This window comes from Dendrobium catenatum, unplaced genomic scaffold (genome assembly GCF_001605985.2).
Source record: "Dendrobium catenatum unplaced genomic scaffold, ASM160598v2 fragScaff_scaffold_1574, whole genome shotgun sequence".
Classification (NCBI taxonomy): domain Eukaryota; kingdom Viridiplantae; phylum Streptophyta; class Magnoliopsida; order Asparagales; family Orchidaceae; genus Dendrobium; species Dendrobium catenatum.
The window spans coordinates 1,037,168-1,059,689 of NW_021320036.1; the positions used below are offsets into that span (position 1 = coordinate 1,037,168).

Consider the following 22,522-nt stretch of genomic DNA (forward strand, 5'->3'; position numbering starts at 1 on the left):
TTAGCTGTAAGCCAATTAATTCCATCCCAAGGAGAAATGAATTTTTTTTTTCATTATTATTTTGGAGTTAAACGTGGTCAAAAAACACAGAGAATAACTCTATAAGGTTAGAATAAAAATTAGAAGTTCTAACCAATCTTACATACACTTTTTTATATATGGCACATTAAGATGCATGATACTAACTCAATTTTAATGACTTGCAATAGATGATGATGTGGAGTAGGGCTTGGAGGAGAAAGTTGAGGGGTTAGGGACCAACCCCTTAATATTACAAAAACAAATAAAGATGGGGGATTTGAGGGATCAATATCTTAACAATGAATGTATAGGCAAAGAGAGGAGGACTTGGGGAATCAGACCCTTGCCCAAATAAGGAGGCAGTTAGTTCATTTATTATGCTTTTATGCATAGCTTATAGAATTTAAAAGTATAATGTAAGAGAATAAGATTTGATTGAGGATTTCTCAAATTCATCAAGAAAAAGACACAAGTTCATATATTCATGCACTATTAATCCTCTCTATTTGATTAATAAGGTGCCATTATCATACTTTATGTATTTGATATTTGGAAATAAAAATAGAAGTGGGAAGTTGAAGTGTATTATGATTTTTGGATTTGAATACTCTTATTACATTGTTAGATATTAAGTGAATTTTTTTTTTTTACTTTTGAAAGTTTATTATTGGCATTTAAATAATATGTCACTAACTTTGATTTCTTTTTTTATTGCTAAATATTGATTATGTATATTACTTAATAAGGTTGTGAATTTGGTGGTACCAAAAATCTATTATTTTGGCATAATTATTTTGGGCAAATCATTTGATTAATATGTCCTAACTTTGATTTCTTTTTTTATTGCTAAATATTGATTATGTATATTACTTAATAAGGTGGTGAATTTGGTGGTACCAAAAATCTATTATTTTGGCATAATTATTTTGGGTAAATCATTTGATTAATCTTGTGGATTAGCAATCTCTATTTTTTAGAAGCTCATGAGAAAAGTGTCTTTTATGTGTGTGGTACTCATGTCCGACATTTGAGGTGAGCAAAAGTACCTAAAATCATGGGCTAATATAGAAATCATGTATATTTTTAAGAAATTGGAATAAATATCATTGGATTTACGTGAGATCTCACTTTCTACGACGTTCATGATTTCATAACTATAATTGCTCTTGCAACAATTTACAAACCTTGTTGGGCATGATTATCCTATTTTACAAATGATTTTCTAGGTTACTAGAGCGATCAAGGCTATTTGACAGAAGACATGCATTTATATCCCCTAACTATCCTTCAACTTGGACAACATAGAAGAGGTCCCAATAAGGTGATCGAGTTTAATTTTTGGAAAAATTAACTTTGAGATGTTAGTATGTTTGATAAAACCTAGCCAACATACATTATATTGCATAACCTTAAGAGATGTTAGTATGGAGATATAGATTAATTATATTTTTTACATTACATAACATACCCTCATGTGTATGTATGCCATTTTATCATAGTGGAGCTATTATATGATCCATGTTTTCTTTGTATTTGTTAGCTTGTTCTACATAGAGACTCAACCTAAGTGGCTTTAAATCCATTTAGGTGTTAGAATGCTTCATCTTGCTGGAAGGTATATGCTCCATCATTGGCCTTTATAAACTCTTTCCCATGAGTAGATATATAGAAGAGTTACACCTAGCACTAGGTCCTTTCTCACATGCTTGATATTTATCTCTTTGATTACATACATAAACCTATGATCATAATGTTTGTTTAGTTCTTGGTCCAATTCCATTTGCACCTCCTATGAAGTTTGATGTGTGATTCCATCCATCTTCCCTGTAATTTTGAAGAGCAATTCCATTTTAATGCTTACAAAATCAATGTTAAATAATCTCGTCCCATTATTTAACAATTCTCACTTATTCCTATGTTATGATCTTCTATGCTACTCTTTTGGTTTTAGAGGTGCAAAAGAACCAAGCTTTTGACAAGCTACTCATGGCTTGACTCAATTATAACTCCTTCATGATCGTTTGCTTAAGCAATCAGACAAGTTTGAATTTTTTTTAACACTCAACTGCTAAATAACTTAACAAACTTGAACAACTAGGCATTCGAATCGTTTATGTTCATAAACAATATCAATTAAAGCTCACGAACAAGCTTGATAAGAAGCTCCATATAAAACTTGTTAAGAAGCTTGATTAAATATTTATTTTGTATGTTTTCACATTCTTTTTAGTTTTATTATAATTAAATATTCTTATTTTTCAAAAAAAATAATAATTTAATTTTTATGTGATATTTTTTAATAGAATGAGTTTGTTTATGAACAAGAGGTATTTGTTCATATTTGTTGGAATGTTTGTCGAAAGTATTCATGAACAAGCTTGTTTATAATAAGAATTGTTTTTTGAGCTCATTTGTTCGTGAATGGGCTCATTTGGTACTCAAAAACACTTGCTAGATATGTTTGTGAATGGACTCATTCGATAGGTTGAAAATACTCACTAGATGTATTCACAAACAAGCTCTAGGTAATTGTTTATTAGTATGTTTGATAAGGCTTGTTTGTTAAAAGATCAATAAGCACAAAAAATGAACCGAACATGAATCAAACATAAACAAAAAAAATGAACATTTGTTATTTTAAATGAACCAAGCTTGAAACACAAGCAAAAAAGCTCGAATCAAACTCGAACCATGCTTTAAAAAAAACTGATAATAAAAATGCTCAAACATGAACAAACACTTGCTCGACTTAACTCGGTTTGTTTGTAGCCCCTACTTGGTGTCATATAACATTCTTGCTGTTGTAACCCATTTGTGAAGCGTTATGTGCTGAACACCTCATTGAGTTGATCTCCTATTTGAATATGTAATTGACATGACCCCCTTTTTATATTGAATTCATGAATATGAACAAACATCACTAATCAATAATATTCATTGAGTATCACACTCATGATATAATTTACCATTATGGATTGTACCCACGAGAAACTAGATCCCGTAGAATTAAAATAAACCCTTTTGGATATCTTGTGATAGGTAGATAAAAGTCTCTATGTAAAACCCTTAAAAAGCTGATTTTTTTAGTGCTGTTAGTCCGGACGAACTGGCCTTAGTCCCGGACGAACTGAAGAAAATTGTGAAGAATCTGTCATTTTCGTCTGTACGAACCTGGAAGGTGTGGACCTCCGAAGGAGCACCGCTCGCGGGGGTTTGAATGCAGAGAGTACGGCCGCACTATCCCGTAGGACAAAACGATCGTAGGCCTCTACGCTCGACACAAATAGGTCGATGGGAGGGCAGATTGGATCGCGCATACGACTAACCATTGGGGATAGATGCTGTCGCCAGCACACCCCGATGGGTAGCAATATACATGACCTAATCACGGGTTTCCCCCGCCCGATACGAGAGATCGAGTGGGGTAAAGTAGATTGCGGGGCCAAGTTTCCCACGGGCGCAAGCCCCCGTGGTTAATTACATCCCGGGCCGGAGCCCGAGAAGACTCTCGATTAAGGATCATACATTATCTTTTCCAAATTGGGATTAGCACAAGGGTATAGACTAGGAAATCCTACTCAAAGGAAAGAAAGGTCTCAAAGAGGCTCAATCAACATGCATGGCTCATACCAGCATTCGGAGGCTCTAGGGTACTAGAGAGAAACTGGAGAAAGAAAGACAAGCAATCAATCACATGCGTGAGAGAAAGATGGAGGTGGCGTCATCCTGTGACGCAGATAAGTAGGATTTAGAGTCCCCGAAAGAAAGGGACCTACCTACTATTTAAGGCATACTACGAGACCGAATATAGTAGCCTTGAATCCTAAATCTAGATTGGACTTAGTGTTCGACACACACTAAGACCAGTGTCCTAGCTAATGCGATGCAAAACCTGGACTTACCCCGGCCTGGATTGGGGGAGCCAGCTAATCACCTAATCGATTTAAAACCATGCTGTCAAGCCAGTTATGAAAGATGGGTGGGTGGTACAGTTCTTTGGAAATAGGACCGACATCTAGAGAATTTCCTAAGTGGTCCTAGACTTATGTGGGTCAGATGCTCCTAGCTAATGCAATTAAATTTTAATTAAATTGATTTCTAATGCAATGCATGCTAGTTGAAATGTCAGCTCATGAATGCTATAGAACTTTAAAAACAGGCTTATAGAAAATAATTTTTTGAAAAGACTGGGTCTCCCTAGGTCCGGCACTTCATCCTCATAGGCCAGATTATCCGGACTCAACCCGCAGGCAGGGAGATGTCTTATAACAAGGAAAGAAGAATGCCACGTGGCGCGCTCTGACTCGCTCCCAGAACCGCGGAGGCGGCGGTCAGCCACGCGGCGGCCCGGGATTGGATCCCGGGGCCGCGGCAATGATTGCCGCGGTAACAGCTCGGTGCGGTCCACGTGGCGCGATCCCAGCGGTCCATCCAAACCGTGGCGGCGGTCAGACAGCTGGCGTCCCGGGATTGGCTCCGCCATCCCGGGCAATGATTGGGCCGCACGGGAATCAGCGCCCGTTACTTAAAGACGTCGGATGAAGACGCGGGACCGTCTGATCTCCCGCCTTATGAGATGGACGGTCCAGATCAAGCCGGACGAATCGAAAGATCCCAGACACGGATCCGCGGTCGGACGGAACCGCGGAATAGAGAGATCTGGACCGTTGATCGCGCGATCAACGGTCCAAAAAGCGTACACCTCCAGTTAGGGCGAAACTGAAGATCCACGGCGTTTTTCGTCCCGTTCTCGCTCGATACTCAACCAATCAACATAAAATTTTAAACACCGAAACTAGACATGAAGAGAATTAATGGGGGATATTTTTCGGGACTTAATATGCAGTATATAAAAATCTATTTAGATCTAAAAGCACTAGCTAGGGTTTGAGATTATACCGAAAATACTCGATAGAATCGAGGGATTTCTGGCTTGTTGCACTTGTAGACTGTCCACGCTCCTATTTGTAGAAGAAACCTCGTCTCGAAACGTCCTGGATCGGTCTCTAAACGTCTTATAACGTAGATCTCCTTGGGTGGCCGGAGATTACGCCGGCGGCGGCTCGAGGTGGTCGGGATTTGGTCGGGGAAGGTGGGGAAGGGTCGTGAAAGCACTCTCACAAACTCTCAGGGCCTGAGGAGCTCTGGAGATCAAGCAAGAGTCAAAAAGTCCTTTCCTAAACCTAATTTTCGCTATTTAAACTCCTAAACCTCAGGGGAATGGCTAGGATCGAATCTAAGGGTAATTAGGAGGGAAAAGGGGCGGTTTTGGCCGTGGTTTTGATTTCAAAACGAAGGGATTTGATTAGAGCATTGAATGGGCATTTAATAGGGATTTAAATGAGTCTTAATGGGTCGATTTGACCCATTATGACTTAGATTGACCAAGTCATGTGTTGACTTGGTCAACTCAGTCAAATGGGTCCAATGGGTATGAGGTTTGAGTCACTAATGAGTTGGAATTTGATTTGGGCTTGATTTGGGCTCAAAAGGCCTTAATGGGTCAAAATTGACCCAATAAGCCTTGGGTTGACCAAGTCAAAAGTTGACCTGGTCAACCTAGTCCCTCATGCCCATGGTTTGACAAAATCGAGGTCAACAGAAGGGTCGGGACGAACCGAACAGAGAGCATCGTCCAGGGACGAAATAATTGGAATTAATTTTCGTCTGTACGATCCGTGTCTAGAGGAGTTCATCCCGGGACGATCTGGGCATCGTCCTGGACGATCCTGCTTGATAAATATCCGATTTGAGATATTTTGGATCATTTTTAAGAGAGAGAAAAGGTAGGAGAGAGAAATAGAAGAGGAAAGCTTGATTTTGGAGGCCACGGAGCACTTTTCGTCTGACGACGCAGTTGGAAGATTTATTTGTCTCGCAGTAAGGACTCCGAATCCTATTTTTGATTTCGAAGATTTTAAGTTTTGATAATTCTGTCCTTAGTTTTGTGTTTCCGTTACCGAAAAATGCACATAATTTTGTATTAACGAAAGTTTTACCGCACAACTTTTGATATGTTTCTGATATGATATTTCTGCACGATTTGAGTATTTTTTGTAAAGTTTCTACCGGTTATTTTGAGTTCTGTGTGATTTTTATCGAATAAAAAATTATCAGGATGTTGGAAAATGTTGCTTCAGTACAAGTAAATCTTTGTAACATTATTTTATTCGATTTCTGGTAATTTGGTAATTTTCGAGAATTGTGCATTTTGAAACGACGTCTGTATACTATTCGATATTTTAAGGGGTTTTTCTGCATTGAGCTAAATTGAATTTATTGATTTCAATACCTTATTGATATGCATACGAATGTGAATATATGATTGAATTATTATTATTGTTACTTAAAGACAAGTGAAGACTGGTTGAACCGTTGGTTGGAGATTGACTTGACCTGTACAGGATGGTGGGCCGACGGGCTTTCCTTTAAAAAGGGTTTGGCGATATCCTCTATTGATCATTGATATAACGATTGGGAGTCATAAGGAGATTATTATGCCGACGGGCACAGAGTGACGACTCTTATTGAGCAAACGAATATATTTATGGATTTCTACAACAGCACTATGGATTATCGACTTGAAAAATACCTTAATAGCCAGTGATTGTACTTGTTCAGTAAGACTATTGTATTGAATTGAATGTGTACGGTATTGTTCTTATTATCTCATTATGAATTTTATTGACATTGCCTTGTGTGGATTTCCTGATATGCATTGATTTATTGATTACTGATTGATTTATTGATTACCCTACGCATGATTGATATTGACGGATTTTATCGACGGATTTATTGTTAGCAAATGGATTTATTGATATTGACGGGTTTATTGTATTGAATTGATTTATTACTGAATGGATTTACTGATGAATGGATTTACTAACGGATTTACGGGTTTACTGTTACTGTACGATTTCATTGATATTGCATGTTATTCATGTCACTGGATACTGGCACCGATATGGATATGGATATTGTATTGATTCATGGATACAGATACCGATATTATTGATTCATATATTATGGATTCATTGATTCATGGATACAATTGATACTACAGATACTACTGATCCACTGATACATTGTATTGATTCTTATAGCACGTGATTATTGATGTATTGATTTGATTGATTTATATGATTTTATTGATTTGATTTCTACTGTTCACTGATTCTATCATTGATGATTTTGGGATTCTATTGTTTATGCATTGATTTCTGTTTTTGTACTGATTTTCGTATATGCTGCATAGATTCACTGATCATGTGTAAGTGACTGTTATTGATTTGATTGGTTGTCATGCATATTATTTTCGTCGTGCTTTGATTTCAGTTGTAGGCTTTGGTGACCTGCTGGATTTTTTGAAGCTCATTATATGTGGTTAACAATTTCAGGTCAGGGCAAGGGAGCAAGAAGTGATGATTGATCAAGACTGTCGACGAATCCTTTCACTATGGATGCCTGGGGCGTCACACTCTATTTTCTAGCTATGTATATTTTTATCTTTTAATCTCATTGAGAGAACAAATTTTACTTTTAAGGTTAATATAATTCCATTTCTATGAATCACTTCAAATCAAACATAAACATGACTCAACCACCTTCCATTGACTCTAACACAAGGGGAAAAGGTCTATGCTCTATTCTATCCTTTGATATGTTATAATCAAACACCTTCTCTCCAATACAAACATAACGATCTATCAAAGCCAAAAATTTATTGAATAAATTTGCTTTTATACATTTCGCTATGATGTATATTATATCTTTGTTTAGGACAACTTTCTAAAACAACTTTCTAGTACATAAATATCTTGAACTAGAAATTTTGTATTAAAAAGATGCTTTAGAAAACATTAAAAAAGTTATCCCAAACAAAACCTATTTCTCATGACAAGTGTAATAATTTATCAGGTTAATGATTAACCATTGTTTTTAGTAAGAAAAAAATTGTTGTGCAATCAATGGGTTTGCTTTTGTTAGGAAAGTTGCTATTTGCATGTTTTACATTCTTGCAACTTGTATTATTTTGATGATTCCAAATATTATTGTTTTATGTGTAGTTATCTCCTAACACTTTTTAGAAGATTTGTTTTTGCTCTTGTGTGTACTAATATTTCAGGAAAATCAAACTCCAGACTACGAAGACTTCAAATCAAATTCAGCATGAGATACTTTGTGAAATTGAAGCTTGTACTTTTTATTTGAATTAAATTTGAGAGGGAGTGATTGTAATTGAGTGAATAAATTTACAAAAACTTAAAGGAGATCTTTATAATATATTATAAATAAAATTATAATTTCATATAAATAATAGTAGGGAAATTTGACTTTAAATGATTCATAATGCACTTAATTGTATAAAAATCCAAGATATGCATTAATTTTGACAAGAAGTTTATTTTGAACAAAATTGCCCTAAACGACTATAAACATTGTATTTACAAATTACTTTTTAAAGTTGAAGTCCCTCAAAACTAATTTTAATTTTGAACTACTTTGAACCAAGTTTTGCAAGATGAGAGTTTGACATTCTTCTTTCACTACAAGAAGGCATTGATATGAACGACGATGTGTGATGAATAATGGAATTCGTGAGGGTATTTCACATAAGGCAGGCACTGATGAGATCATTGGTGTGCGAAAGAGAAGAGGTGTTTTCAAGGGATTCATTGGGAGAAGGCATCACTGAGACCATTTGCTTGCAAAAGTGAAGAGGAATTCACAATGGAGCAAGTTTAGTGTCATAATTGATGAGTTTGGCAAATGCGTGAAAGAGAAGAAGAGTTCATAATAGAGCTGGTTGGGTTGAGGTATCAACGAGATCAATTATGTGTAAAGGAGAAGAGAAGTTTTCGGAGGACATTGTTGGAGAAAGGCATTGATGGGATTGACAACAATTGGAGGACATGAGTTTTGCTATGGGTAGGTTGGGTGTAGGCGATGTGTGGGGTAGGCATTGACCAGATTATCCTCTGGCAAGAACGACAAGGTAAAAATCTTCATTTGGAGTAAGTTTATTCTAATCTTAATTTGAACAAGATGCAAACTAGTTTGAATCAAATTGAATTCAAGCTAGTTTGAAGTTTGAACAACTTTTGAAGCTTATTCTAATCTTCATTTCAGATTAATTTCTTTATAATTTTAACTCTTAGAAGCTCTCCTAGATGGTTCTCTCTCGCTCCCTGGGTGTGCTAGGGCTTCGCCCTAGCCGCCCCTTGCGGCCTCTTCTCCGCTTCTCGCGCTGGGCGCTACTCCTCGTGTGCCTCAGGGAAGTTCTTTCTTCTCGTTTTATTGTCGTTTTCATTGTCGTTTGCATTCTTTTGGTTTTATGGCGCTTCCCCGTCTTAGGGATCCTAGTTTTTTGAATGGATTCTCATCTCTTTTGTTTAAAAATGCTCTTTCTAGTGTGTCGCATTCTTCCGTTGCCTTTCCTGAACTTAAGGTGTCTTCGCATAGGGGTATGCCTGCTCTATGGATTTTGGAGGCCAAAATCCAGTCTCTTACCGCTCCTTTTGAATTTGCTCTGGTTGGAAAATTTTATGGCCAAAGGCCATCTCTTGATGGCATTAGAAATTTCTTTTTCAATCTCAAGCTAAATGGCAATGTTTTTGTCACTGTTCTCAACCAACATAATGTGTTGATTAAACTCTTTAACAATTTGGATTACTGTAGGATTTTTGCTCATAGGTCTTATTTTGTGAGTAATTGCTATATGAAATTGATAAAGTGGACTCCTACTTTTGATATTGAGGTTGAATCGCCTGTTATCTGAATCTGGATTTCCTTCCCTAATCTTCGGCCTCATTTGTTCGCCCAACGTATTCTTCATGGATTAAGTTTTATTTTTGGTAAACTCTTAAAATTTGATAATCTGACCTCCTCTTATTCACTTCCGTCTTTTGCTTGCATTTTGGTTGAACAGGATGTGACCAAACATTACCCTGATAAAATTTGGATTGGCCCGGATAACATTGGTTATGTTTAATCTGTGGTTCTGGAAGATTTCCCTGAGTATTGTGCACACTGTTTCTCTTTGGGGCATTCGAAGGTTGGTTGTAGGACTCTACGCCCTTACCTTGACTCCTCTGCCTTGCCTACGTCTACTCTTATTGTTAATAATTTGATGGGGGAGGGTGGGGATGTTGCTCCTATGCTCCTTGGCCCTGTGGTGGTTCCGTCTGTGTCCTGTGGTTGTGGCACCTGATGGCATTGTTGGTGTTGATTCTGTTATGCACGGTTTACCTGCGCCTTCTAATTATCATGTTTCTCCTGTTGTTTTTTCTCCTATTTTGCCTTCCTTGGGAGGGTCTCCCGTGGTTCTGGTTGAATCGGTTGTTGTGCTGGATTCCCCTATTAATGTTGGGTTGGTTCGATCTTCTCCTGTTCTCTCCCCTGTTGCCAATGCCCCTGCTGATGCTTTTTGTTCTTCTATTTCTTCTGATGTTGATGGTGAATTGGTGGTGTATGGTGGAGTGGATGGGGTTGTTTCCCCTAATTTGGCTCCTGCCAATGTAGATGTGTCTGATATTAATTGTTGTGTGAATTTTAATGATAGTCCTAGTTATGTGGATGGTGAGGATTTGGTTGTTGGCAAGTCTACCTATTCAGTTGATAGTGGTGAAGAAGCTTTGGCTATTGTTGGGGAGGCAGGTGTTGAGGTGCCTCTAGTGGATGTGCCTATTTCTATCATTTCAAATGCTAATTTGTTTGCCCATCTTGGTAGAGATTCTGTTAGGTGCCAATGTGACTGGTTGCATGATAACATGTCGGTTGCTAGTGGGGAGGATTTTATTGATATCAACCTTGAAACATGCTCGCTCGATAAGTTGGTTTCGCAATGTAAACGGAAATCCATGAAGAAATGATTTTCTTCTTTTGGACTATTTGAGTTTGTTCCATTCTTCGTTGCTTTGGTTGCTTTGTTGGGTTTGATTAAGAAAGGACGATAAGGAAGCAGTTCTGCTGCATGCGCCGTGGATGGCCAGGGTTGATTGGCAACCTGGGTGGCTCGTTTTGGTGTTTTTGGATGCTTCTCGTTTTGAATTTTATTGTCCTCAATGGATGGCCCCGCCCTGATAACTCGGTGTCGGTCTGAGTCCAATATTCTCCGAATTTCCCCATCCGATTATTAGTTTGTTTTGTTTCTGCTTCTCTTTGATTGTAATTTTATAGATGTGGCCCAGTGATGGTCTTTTACTATATCTTTTTCGTTTAATGGAAATTTTTAGTTATATATATATATATATATATATATATATATCTTATGAGACATGAAGTCAATTTATCCTGATACTATAATATTATGATTTTATACAAATATCATATAAATAATTTTGTAGTATTTATTTAATATAATTCTATTTTAATCAAGATAAAAAAATATTCTCCATTCATTTCTGATTAAATGTTAATAAAAGGCATACCCAAAAAATATTCTCCATTAATATAATATTTTTTAAGTTAGGTGGGAATAATAATTATTATTTTTGAAGATTTAGATGAATTAAATCAAATTCTTACCCACATCATATGTCAAAAATTTAAACTCAAAATCTCTTAGTTAATATTTGAAGCAGTTAGCACATCAGACTGAGCCACTGGAAGCTATGATTTCAGTTCAACTAATGAGTAATTATTTTAATAATAAAATATTTTGGCCTAGACATTATGAAATGAACCGGAATACCGGATTTAGGGGCAAATCTAAAATAAGCAGAACAGGTAATCGTGGGTCAAGCACCTGCTTCGATTTTGCAGATCTTTCTCTCACATCGAGGTCGCATCAAGCGCGCTGCTCGTGTCTCTGCGGTTCTTCCGCTTCCCACAACAGCGACCCCTTCGTCTAATCCTTGGAGGGAAATCGAATTAACAAAATCGAACTACGGTGGAGAGGAGACCAAAGGAAAAGCGCTTACTTTGTCGATTGGTTTGCGTCTTCTCTTCTTCTAATTTTGCTCATCTTTCCTGATCGCCTTCTTGCTTAGCTGATATCGGCGAAGGTAGTTCCTCTGTTCCTTTTGATTTAGATGAGTTCATTTTTTTTTTTTCACTTGGAAGATTAGCTCTGTGAATATGAATCTGATTTCTTTTTAGAATGTGGTTCTGGAATGTTTATAGGGTGATTGAATTGGTTTTTTTTAAAAACTTCTTAGGGTTTCCGTGAGTCTTTTCAATGTCAACAATTCAACTTGTTCAGGATGGCTAGTATGGATTGCACGTCCTTAAGGCTCCCGTTTTGCAACTATGGAGTTAAATGGAAGATAAGAATATAAAATTGAGTTTGAAGCTTGGTTCTTTGGTTTTGGGCTAACAAGTAAAAATTTATGCTCCAATGGAACTGTTAATTTAATGAATATATATAAACAACCCTAGAAAGTTTGCCTTGAGAGTACATATATGTATGATGAGTTTATCCTATACAAATGTTTGAAAAAGATGCAAAACTTGGGTCGATTAAGAACTTAGATAAAATTGTACCATCTTATTATTAAACTACTACAACAAGAACCAAATAGAACCGGGGAAGAGAACCAAACAGCACTTTGGTTTTGTATTCATCATCATAAACCTTCCTTACACTCACCTTTTCTTTTAAATGCTACTAATTTAACTACCCAATATTACATTAGACAATTCAACAACTAATGTTACTACCCATTGCACATTTTAAATCCTGCTATCCCATTACAAACACTTGGGTGTGTAACCTCCTTTGGTCCCTAGTCTATCTTGTGTGCTATTGCTTGCTCCTGTAGGTTTGTAGAAATGTCTGGAATATGCCTCCCCTCCCAGAGATCTTTCACTAATTGATAAATTTGGGATAAAAAACAATGAATCACCACTCACCTTCTTGTGTGGCCTCTTCCATTGGTGCTCCCTTCCATGTGATTAGGATTTTTAATTTGGGCCGGTATTTCCTCTTGCGGATGATTTGATGATTTAATAGTAATTCTAGTTGAGGCATAATGCAAAATTTGCTCGCCATGGGGGTAAATTAGCTAACTATGGAACTACTGTGTCCAAGTGTTTTTGTAATAAGCTTACATGAAAAGCATTGTGAATCTAGGAGTCAGGGTGAAGGTGAAGTTTGTAGGTTACTTGTCCAACCTTCTTGATTACTTGGCAGGGTCCAAAAAATAGGGGGTTAGCTTGAGTTTGCTTTAAAAGGAGACCGACGTTTGTCTCAATGGTTTTGGTTTCAAGTAGACAATGTTCACTTTAATGAAGGAGACTTTTAAATGGTGGTAGTCCAATTTAACTTTCATTCTATTTTCTGTACGTGACAAGTTGCATCGGAATTCATAGCATATTCTTATCGCAATATTTTAAATATTATGATAGGAAATACTTGAGTTCACAAGCAAACCTATCACTAATTGGATGAAAACAGCGAGAAAATAATCAAAGCATGGGCGAAAACAACCCTAAAATAGTAGATTGCACTAAGGAAGCAAAGCAAAACACACAGAAAGAAAGATACAAGTAATCCTCTATTCGAGAGGAGGATCGGTCTCTCCCAATCTCTAGACGCAAGGTCTAGAGCCCTCAAACCGCACAAGACTCCAAGAGAAACTCCAATCTAAGCATGCCTAGCCCTAACCCCTTCATGCCCTTTAAATAGCCCTCTCCAACTCCTTAAAGACTTCCTAATATAAGATAGTATTTAATTAATTCAAAAGATATCAAATCTTTTTAATTAATTAAATTCTCTTTCCAAATAGAAGATAGTATTTAATTAATTCAAAAGATATCAAATCTTTTTAATTAATTTAATCCAAACAAATTGGGCGTGGGCCTCTCCCTTAGGCGGTGTAGGAAGGAGGCGGTTTGATCCGCCTCCTGTATACAAGTGCCGGCCCCACCTGGGCCGATTGAGATTGAACCGACATATCAATACCGCCCTCCCAAAGAATCACCTTGTCCTCAAGGTGAAAACTAGGAAACTGATGTTTCGCCCTCTCGTATGGCTCCCACGTGGTGTCGTAGTCCGACAGATTCTTCCACTTGATTAACAGTTCTTTCGCTCCTTTCTGACGAACCCCCATCAACTCTAAGGGTTCCATAATCACCTTTAAATCCTCCGTAAGTGTGGCCGATAATTCCGAGCTGACTGTATAATCCCCAATGGCTCTTCTCAGTTGTGATACATGAAAACCAGATGAATAGTCATCGTGGGTGGTAGTCTTAGCCGATATGCCACTGCTCTGATTTTTTCCAATATTTCGTAAGGTCCAAAGTATCTTGGAGCGAGCTTTTCATTTATTCTGTGGCCACTGTCTTTTGCCGGTATGATCGGAGCTTTAAGAACACTTTCTCTCCTGCTTTAAACTGGATGTTCTTCCTATGCCCATCAGCCTGTTTCTTCATAATCTGTTGAGCTCTCAGTAGATGTCTCTTTAATTCTTCTAATACTCGATCCCTTTCCGCCAAGTACTCCTCTACTGAAGAAACTAGAGTACTGCTACTCCCGAAGTGCACCAAGTGAGGGGGGTCCCTTCTGTACAAAAGTGTACCAAGTGAGGGGGGTCCCTTCTGTACAGCACCTTGAATTGTGTTATTTGTGAAGCCGAGTGAAAAGAGGTGTTGTACAGTACTTTGCCTAAGACAATCACTTGGCCCAAAGTTTGGGTGTCTCTGACACAAAATATCTCAAATAGGTCTCCAAGCTCCTATTGACCACCTCCGTTTGACCATCTGTCTATGGGTGGTAAGCGATGTTCCTATTTAGAACTGTCCCTTGTAACTTGAACAATTCCCTCCAAAAATGATTGAGGAACACCTTATCACTGTCTGACACGATCTCCTCTGGTTTTCCATGCAATCTGACCACGTCTCTAATGAATACTGAAGCCACTGTTACCGTGGTGTAAGGATGTTGGAGGGGGATGGAATGAGCATACTTCCTCAATCTATCCACCACCACCAAGATCACTGTGAAGCCTTATAAACGGGGCTGCCCATCTATGAAATCCATGGATATCTTCTCCTAGACTCGTCCCGATAGTGCCAACGGCTGTAGTAGTCCCCCTGGTGATATAGCCAAACGCTTGTTCCTCTGACAGATTTCACACATTGCCACCATCTCCTCTACATCTCTATGCATTCCCTTCCAGTAAAGCTCGGCCGCTAGTCTCTTGTAGGTTCTCTGCACCCCTGAATGACCCCCAACTGTGCTTCCATGAAATTCATGTAGCAAATTTGGGATGTGGATCGAGGTACGGGGCATCACAAATCTTCCTTGGTACAGTAGTCTGTCTCCCTCTAATGAGTACCATGGATGGCTACCACCCTCTTTCAGCAAATCTAACCTGATTCTTTCTAGTTCTTCGTTTCTAGCACTTTGTTCCCTGATAGTCTCCCAGTCAAGTATCAAAGGAATGGATAATGCCATCATCTGCAGCTCCCCCATACATCTGGAAACACGTCCGCCGCCTTGTTCTCCACCCCTGGTCTATACTGAATCTTAAAATCGTATCCTAGCAACTTGGACAACCACCTTTGATGCTCTTCCGTCACCATCCGCTGTTCCAGTAGGTATTTCAGGCTTCGCTGATCTGTCTTAACAATGAAATGTCTCCCAAGCAGATAGGGTTGGATGGCCAAGATGATGGCCATTAATTCCCTCTCGTAAATTGATTTCAGTCGGGCTCTAGCCCTTAATACCTGGCTGAAATAGGCAATGGGTCCACGATTCTGCATTAGTACTGCACCTAGTCCGTATCCTGAAACATCTGTCTCCACAATGAAGGTTTGAGTAAAATCTGGTAAGGCTAGGAACGGTACCATAGTCATCGTCTTCTTCACGCTCTCAAAAGCTGATGTTGCCGCCTCCCCCCATAGGAATACGTCCTTCTTCAACTGTTCAGTGAGTGGCCATGCGATGGAGCTATACCCCTTCACGAACCTCCTGTAGTAACCCGTCAGTTCTAGGAATCCCCTTAATTCCTTCAGATTTTTCGGCACGGGCCACCTTATCATTGCTTCAATTTTGGGCTGATCTGCTGTCACTACCTCTTTTGACACCACATGACCCAAGTACTCTACACTGGCTTGTGCAAAGTAGCATTTCTTCAAATTAGCCCTCAGCTGGTGCTCCTACAATACTTCTAACACCTTCTTTAAATGCTCCCAATGCTCCACTTCTGTCCTGCTGTAGACCAGGATGTCGTCAAAGAATACCAGTACAAATCGTCTGAGATAAAGTTTGAAAACATTATTCATGAGGGCTTGGAAAGTAGCTGGAGCATTGGTAAGGCCAAACGGCATCACCAAGAACTCATAATGTCCTTCATGAGTTCTAAAGGCCATTTTGGGTACATCCTCCTTCCTCATTCGGATCTGATGGTAACCTGATTTCAAGTCTATCTTACTGAAGATCACGGTTCCACTTAATTCATCTAGCAGCTCGTCATTGACTGGTATAGTAAACTTGTCTGGTATAGTTTTCTTGTTGAGTGCTCTGTAGTCCACATAAAAACGCCAGCTGCCATCCTTCTTTTTCACCAACAGAACAGGGCTGGAAAAAGGGTTGATGCTGGGTCTGATGATCTCTGCCTCCAACATTTCTCTAATCAACCTTTCTATCTCATCCTTATGGAACTGAGGGTAGTGATAAGACCGGACACTGATGGGCAACACTCCCTCCTTCAATACGATGGCATGCTCCTACTCCCTCTGCGGTGGCAATCCCTGAGGTGGCTGAAATACCTCTTCGAATTGCTGAATCAATGGCTGAACGGAGAGGGTTTAGTCTCCTCCCTCTTTCAATCTTGCTTCCTCCAAACTGTGCAACTCCACTAAATACCCTCCTCCCGCCAACTGGATATCTTTTACCATTGTTTTAAGAGAAACTAGGAATTTTGAAAGCCCCGCGTCTCCCTTAATCATTACCTTCTTTCCGTCCACCATCAACTCCATCGTAAGTGCTCCGTAATTCACCTTGGTGCCACCCAAAGTTTGCAGCCATTTCTTCCCTAGTATGACGTCTGTGCTTCCCAGCTCTAGTGGAAGGAAGTCCTCCCTCACCTGTATCCCCTAGGTCGTCAGTCGTACTTCCCTGCAAATCCCCTGACTTTTCTCTGTCTTCCTTGTACCCATCATCACTCCGTAGCACCCTGTGTCCACCAATCTTATTCCTAGTTGGTCTACGACCTGGGTGGAAATGAAATTGTGGGTAGCCCCATTATCAATTAGCACCACAACCTCCCGATCCCCTATCTCTCCCTTCACTTTCATGGTGTGATTCGTAGTGAACCCCACCACTGAGTTTAGGGAAACCTCAGCTAGATCCAAGTGTAGCTCCTCTTCTTCTTCTGTCACCTCCTCACCTCCCTCCTCAGTTTCCTCATCATCGCAGACGGTGAGAACCTGAAGAGTTCGGTCCTTGCACCGATGTCCTGGCATGTACTTTTCATCGCATCGGAAACACAACTCCTTAGCCCTCTTCTCCTGCATTTCTTTCTCTGTTCCTCCCTCTGTTTTCTCCTTGGCAGCTTCTTTACTACCTCCTGTTGCAGGACCTCTAGGTGTGAAATCAGTGGTCGTCATTTGGTATGTGCCCCCGGTGCTGCTACTCATGGCTCCCTTTTCCAAATTTTTCTGATTTTCCACCAGTTGGGCTAACCTCATGGCTTCTCTTAAGTCATGGGGCATCGAGACCTTTACTGCTACTCGGATCTCCGCATTCAGCACTTTCATGAAATTTTCCTCTAATATTGTCTCTGAGAGTCGCTCCACCCTGCTAGCCAGGTGCTCAAACTGCTCCCGCTAATCTGCAACTGATCCCTCTTGTGTCAGAGCAAAGAACTGCTCATAGAAGTCTCCTTCCCGTTTGGTTTGGAAATGTTCTATTATGCAGTCTTTAAATTCTTTCCAGTTCCTGATCGGCCTCCTCTGGTCTCTCCACTGAAACCACGACAGGGCTTTTCCTTTCAAACACAATCCGGTTGCAGTTAGCTTCTCCTCTTCCGTCAGCCCATTGACGGTGAAGTATCGCTCCACCTTATAAATCCACCCATACGCATCTTCTCCATCGAATATGGGCATCTTCAACTTCCTCACCTTTTGATCCCTCATTGCCTCGGATTCGTCCATAGTTTCCCCTTTTCCAAGTGTTAGGTGCACCCCAAGTTTTCTGATCTTCTCTTGCCCTGCCATAGCCCAAACCCCCTTCAAAATCCCCTCTTCTCCCTTCAAAATCAGCACCCCGATGACCGTAAAACTTCTCATGGCGTTCCCAATCAGCCCTTCTTTGCTCTGCTCCCCCATATCCATACCTTTCCCCATGTCGATCTCCTCTTTCCTCCCTATGGAAAGGCTCCACATAGGGTTTTCTTCTTCCCCCTTCCACGATTTCCACCTCTTCTTCCTCCTTTCGGATTTCAGAATTGGTGTTCTTCGCTTCAGGGCCCTTCGCTTCGGATGTCGCCGTTTGTGCTTGAAGTTCCAATATTCTTTTCATCATATCCCTGAGATCGCCCACTTGCCCTTCCATGGAAGAAATTCTTTACTCTACGGTTTCTTTGATGCGATTTATATCTCCTTCGAGTCTCTCCTCCAAAGCATCAACTTTCTTGGCCGCCATTACGATCCAAAGTTTGTAGATTCACAAAATATGGTTCTTGAAGTCAAAAAACAACAACTTCATCCTTTTCCGAGCAAAAAACTGCTGCTGGAATTTGCCGAAAACAGCCCTCCACTGGCCCCAAGACTCGCTCTGATACCAATTTGATAGGAAATACTTGAGTTCGCAAGTAACCCTAAGGGAATACTTGAGTTCACAAGCAAACCTAGCACTAATTGGATGAAAACAGCGAGAAAATAATCAAAATCTGGGCGAAAATAGCCCCAAAACAGTAGATTGCACTAAAGAAGCAAAGCAAAACACACAGAAAGATACAAGTAATCCTCTATTCGAGAGGATCGTTCTCTCCCAATCTCTAGGCGCAAGGTCTAGAGCCCTCAAACCTCACAAGACTCCAAGAGAAACTCCAATCTAAGCATACCTAACCCTAACCCATTCATGACCTTTAAATAACCCTCACCACCTCCTTAAAAATTTCCTAATATAAGATAGTATTTAATTAATTTAAAAGGTATCAAATCTTTTCAAATTAATTAAATCCACTTTACTAATATAAGATAGTATTTAATTAATTCAAAAGATATCAAATCTTTTTAATTAATTAAATTCAAACAAATTGGGCGTGGGCCCCTCCCTTAGGCGGTGTAGGAAGGAGACTGTTTGACCCGCCTCTTGTATACAAGTGTTGGCTCCACTTGGGCCAGCTGAGATTGAACCGACATATGATATTCATTAATTGTTGAGACATGAGTTGTTTTAGGAACATAGGCTGATGTTTTGGGAGGTGGAATGCCATATACAGTCTCGAATTGGGTGATTTGGTGGTCGAGTGGTTTGATGTGTTGCAATTAAATTTATCCCATAGAATGCAATCATTATATTTTTAGGGCTATTGCCTAACGAAACATCTTAGGTGTTGCTTTAGGACCCAATTTATGTCTCAAACAAGCTGTTAGACTAGGGTTGGTAGCTGGAGCTCATGCAAAGTTTGGTTCCTTGCAATTGAAAGAGCACTTGCCAAAAGGTATTGATGAACGCCTTGCCACGGTCGTTGATGTTGGACTTGGAAACCCCATGGAGTGGAATGATGTTAGCAATAACAGTTTTGCAACTTGGGCTGTGGAGAAGATATGTTTTAAGGCGATGAAGTGGCTATACTTCATTACTTTGTCAGTCAATCAATGACAAACATGACTACAATGTATCCATTTGAGGATGGAAGCCCTTCCCTGAAATTTGTTGAGATGTCTGTCCATATCTATGTGGGGATTTGGAGTGGTTGAAGTAATCCATCAAGTTACATACAATTGGATTTGTATCTTTGGCTGGTACACATTGTTTCGAGAATTCTCTAACTGATCGATACATATTTGCTTGTAAAAAACTTTGTTTGATTTGTGAGATGGTTTTGTGGAAACCAAAATGTCCTCCCATTGATTATGAGTGGTTGTCTTCGTGTATTTTTGTGTTAAGATTGGGTATGCCACTCGTGGGGTTGGAAATGATTTTGGCTAGGGCATTCTTTTGATGGTATTGCTTTCATTTTTCAATTAGCCGAGCAATCTTTATGGCATCGATCAATATGCTTGGGTTTTTTTATTATAACATCTAGAGTCGAAACGTTGGTCAGAAATGGAGTGCAATGACTCCATGAGGCCAAATAAGTTAATGTTGGGGTATTCTTGATGTGGACTCCGAAATGCTCACTGTGCTTGTAGCTTGGTGGAAATTGTTTATAGGGCCTCATTTTATTGATCAAAGTTGACTTTGTGCCGTGTGAGGATTTCATGGATCTCTCTTTCACAAGTTGGTTTTCCTGTCGGCATCCATGGAACCATCTCTAACATCACTGTGACCAAATTACAACTGCAAGAGGCAAGCATAACAGGGGATTTCTATTCACATCAGAACTCTTCCTTACATTCTCCTTTTCTTTTAAAGACTACTTATGTAACTACCCAATGCCCCATTACATAATTCAACTACTAATGTAACCACCACTCATCACATATTCAACAACCCTGCTATCCCATTTCAACACTTGGGTGCAGAACTTCCTTGGGTATCTACTGCCTAGTCCATTTTGTGTGGAGCCGCCAGCTCCTGTGGGTTGTGAAAATGTCTGTAAAACATCTATATTTGTATTGCAACTATTGTTAAAAGACCTCCAATATGATTGCACCGGAATTTGTGCTTCTCACGGTTAAGATGAATCATAGAAGCTGATCTTCATTCCATTCTTTGCCCATTGAGTATGAAAGTACTGAAATAACATAGCCTTATCTTGATTCCTTGTGCCAATGCAGTAATATTGAGAGTTTGTTACATGTATACTACCTAAATCTTACTGTATTACATGCTTCACTGCGATATCTTGACCAAATATTGAGCAGTCTACCTGAAACTGTCCGTAATCAGAAAATATGAAGAGTTTGTTATCATTTATGAACTTTTAGGTGTTATTAACCTAAAATTATTGGTGTAATTTGTTTATAAATGTGATGATTTACTTACCATATTTTAGATCTTAAGAGCAGAATGAATCGTCATTTACATTATGCTCTATAAATCAAACTTATTAGATTGTTTCAAATAAAGTTATTTGGTTTTGATTCCTAGCAACACTGCTGTATGCTTGTATGCATCTTTTTAATCCAATTTGAGAAGAAAATGAGAATCTAAAAAAATTTTAGTTGATTGATATAAAAGTACTACAAATAAGAGCTGTCAGTTTTGTTGTCGCAGGAGCCGCGCATCTTTTCATCATGTCCAACTCTTTTTTCATGAAAATATTGTTTGCTATTGCTGTCTGGTGCATAGCATATGTTGCTGCTGCCTTTGTGGTCTTATTTAGATTCTTCGCTGGCCATGGTTCTACCATCATGAACTAGTCGAGCAATCTGAGCGAGAACCGCAGTACTTTGGTGACTTGCAAATTGCAATGGCAAGGTGATACTTTTTTTTCTTCATGTTGGTATCACTCAAGTGGATATTAGTGCTTGATCCTCGGTTCTTTTCCTTCTTACTAGGCGTTATAAATAGTCTTAATTTGTATCTCCCAATAGTAATAATAATAACGATAATGTATCACTAATGGTTCACCCCCTTCCCTGATTCAGGGTTTATACTGTTTTCTTTTCTTGGAATTTATACTAGAATATATTCATGTTTACTTTGGGTTAGAGTCGTTAGACCTCTACCTCTTTTCTATTTCATTATAAGAATTAACAAAGCATTCTTTCAGGGAGGGTTGGATCAGAGGAGGGGTTAATGTTGGGCTTAATATACAATTGATTAAAGCATTTTTAGCCAAAAGACTAAGCTTGTAGGTGATGGTCAAGCACTTACTGTTTCATTGCTAACATTTATTTCAACACTTATTGATCTATCCTTTATAGGAGTTTTCCATGTTAGCCTCCACTCTCCCTCAAATAAAAGTTTTTCTGCATCATCAATTATCTTGCATCAAGGTCCAAGTCACTTGCTTTTAAATTTTGCTCAACTATGGATGAGGGCTGCCAAAAACTATTGTAAGCTGTAAACTACATGAACTACTTATCTTAATTGAACCATCGCCTTTTATACTACTACTTGGTAGTTAGTATAAACCAATAGGGAGACTAAATTTTAGGTTGATACATCAGTGATTAAGTTTTTTTTTTTTTCAACCCAAAGATTAAGCTTATAGGCTAATTATATGGTATTCTAATATAAAAATATTTTTCGATTATTCGATTTAGGACTAATTCCAATGCTATCATATTCTTCGACATATCGAGCATTGAAATCTAATTGAAATGTGATAAGTAATTGCAATTGGGACTTTCAGGTGGAGATGCCACCAGTCAACCCAAAAGAGTTTTGAGTTGATCGAGCATTAGTTAGGCATAAAAAGTTAACAAAGTCCATCCT

General features: G+C 39.0%; 1 long non-coding RNA gene across 1 annotated transcript; it reads left to right on the forward strand.

Moving 5' to 3' along the window:
• The first annotated feature begins 11,718 nt into the window (after positions 1–11,718).
• On the forward strand, positions 11,719–21,792 carry LOC114581172. The gene is made up of 2 exons (XR_003703034.1): positions 11,719–12,026; positions 21,356–21,792. It is a non-coding gene; the product is annotated as an uncharacterized LOC114581172 (long non-coding RNA).
• The last annotated feature ends 730 nt before the right edge of the window (positions 21,793–22,522 follow it).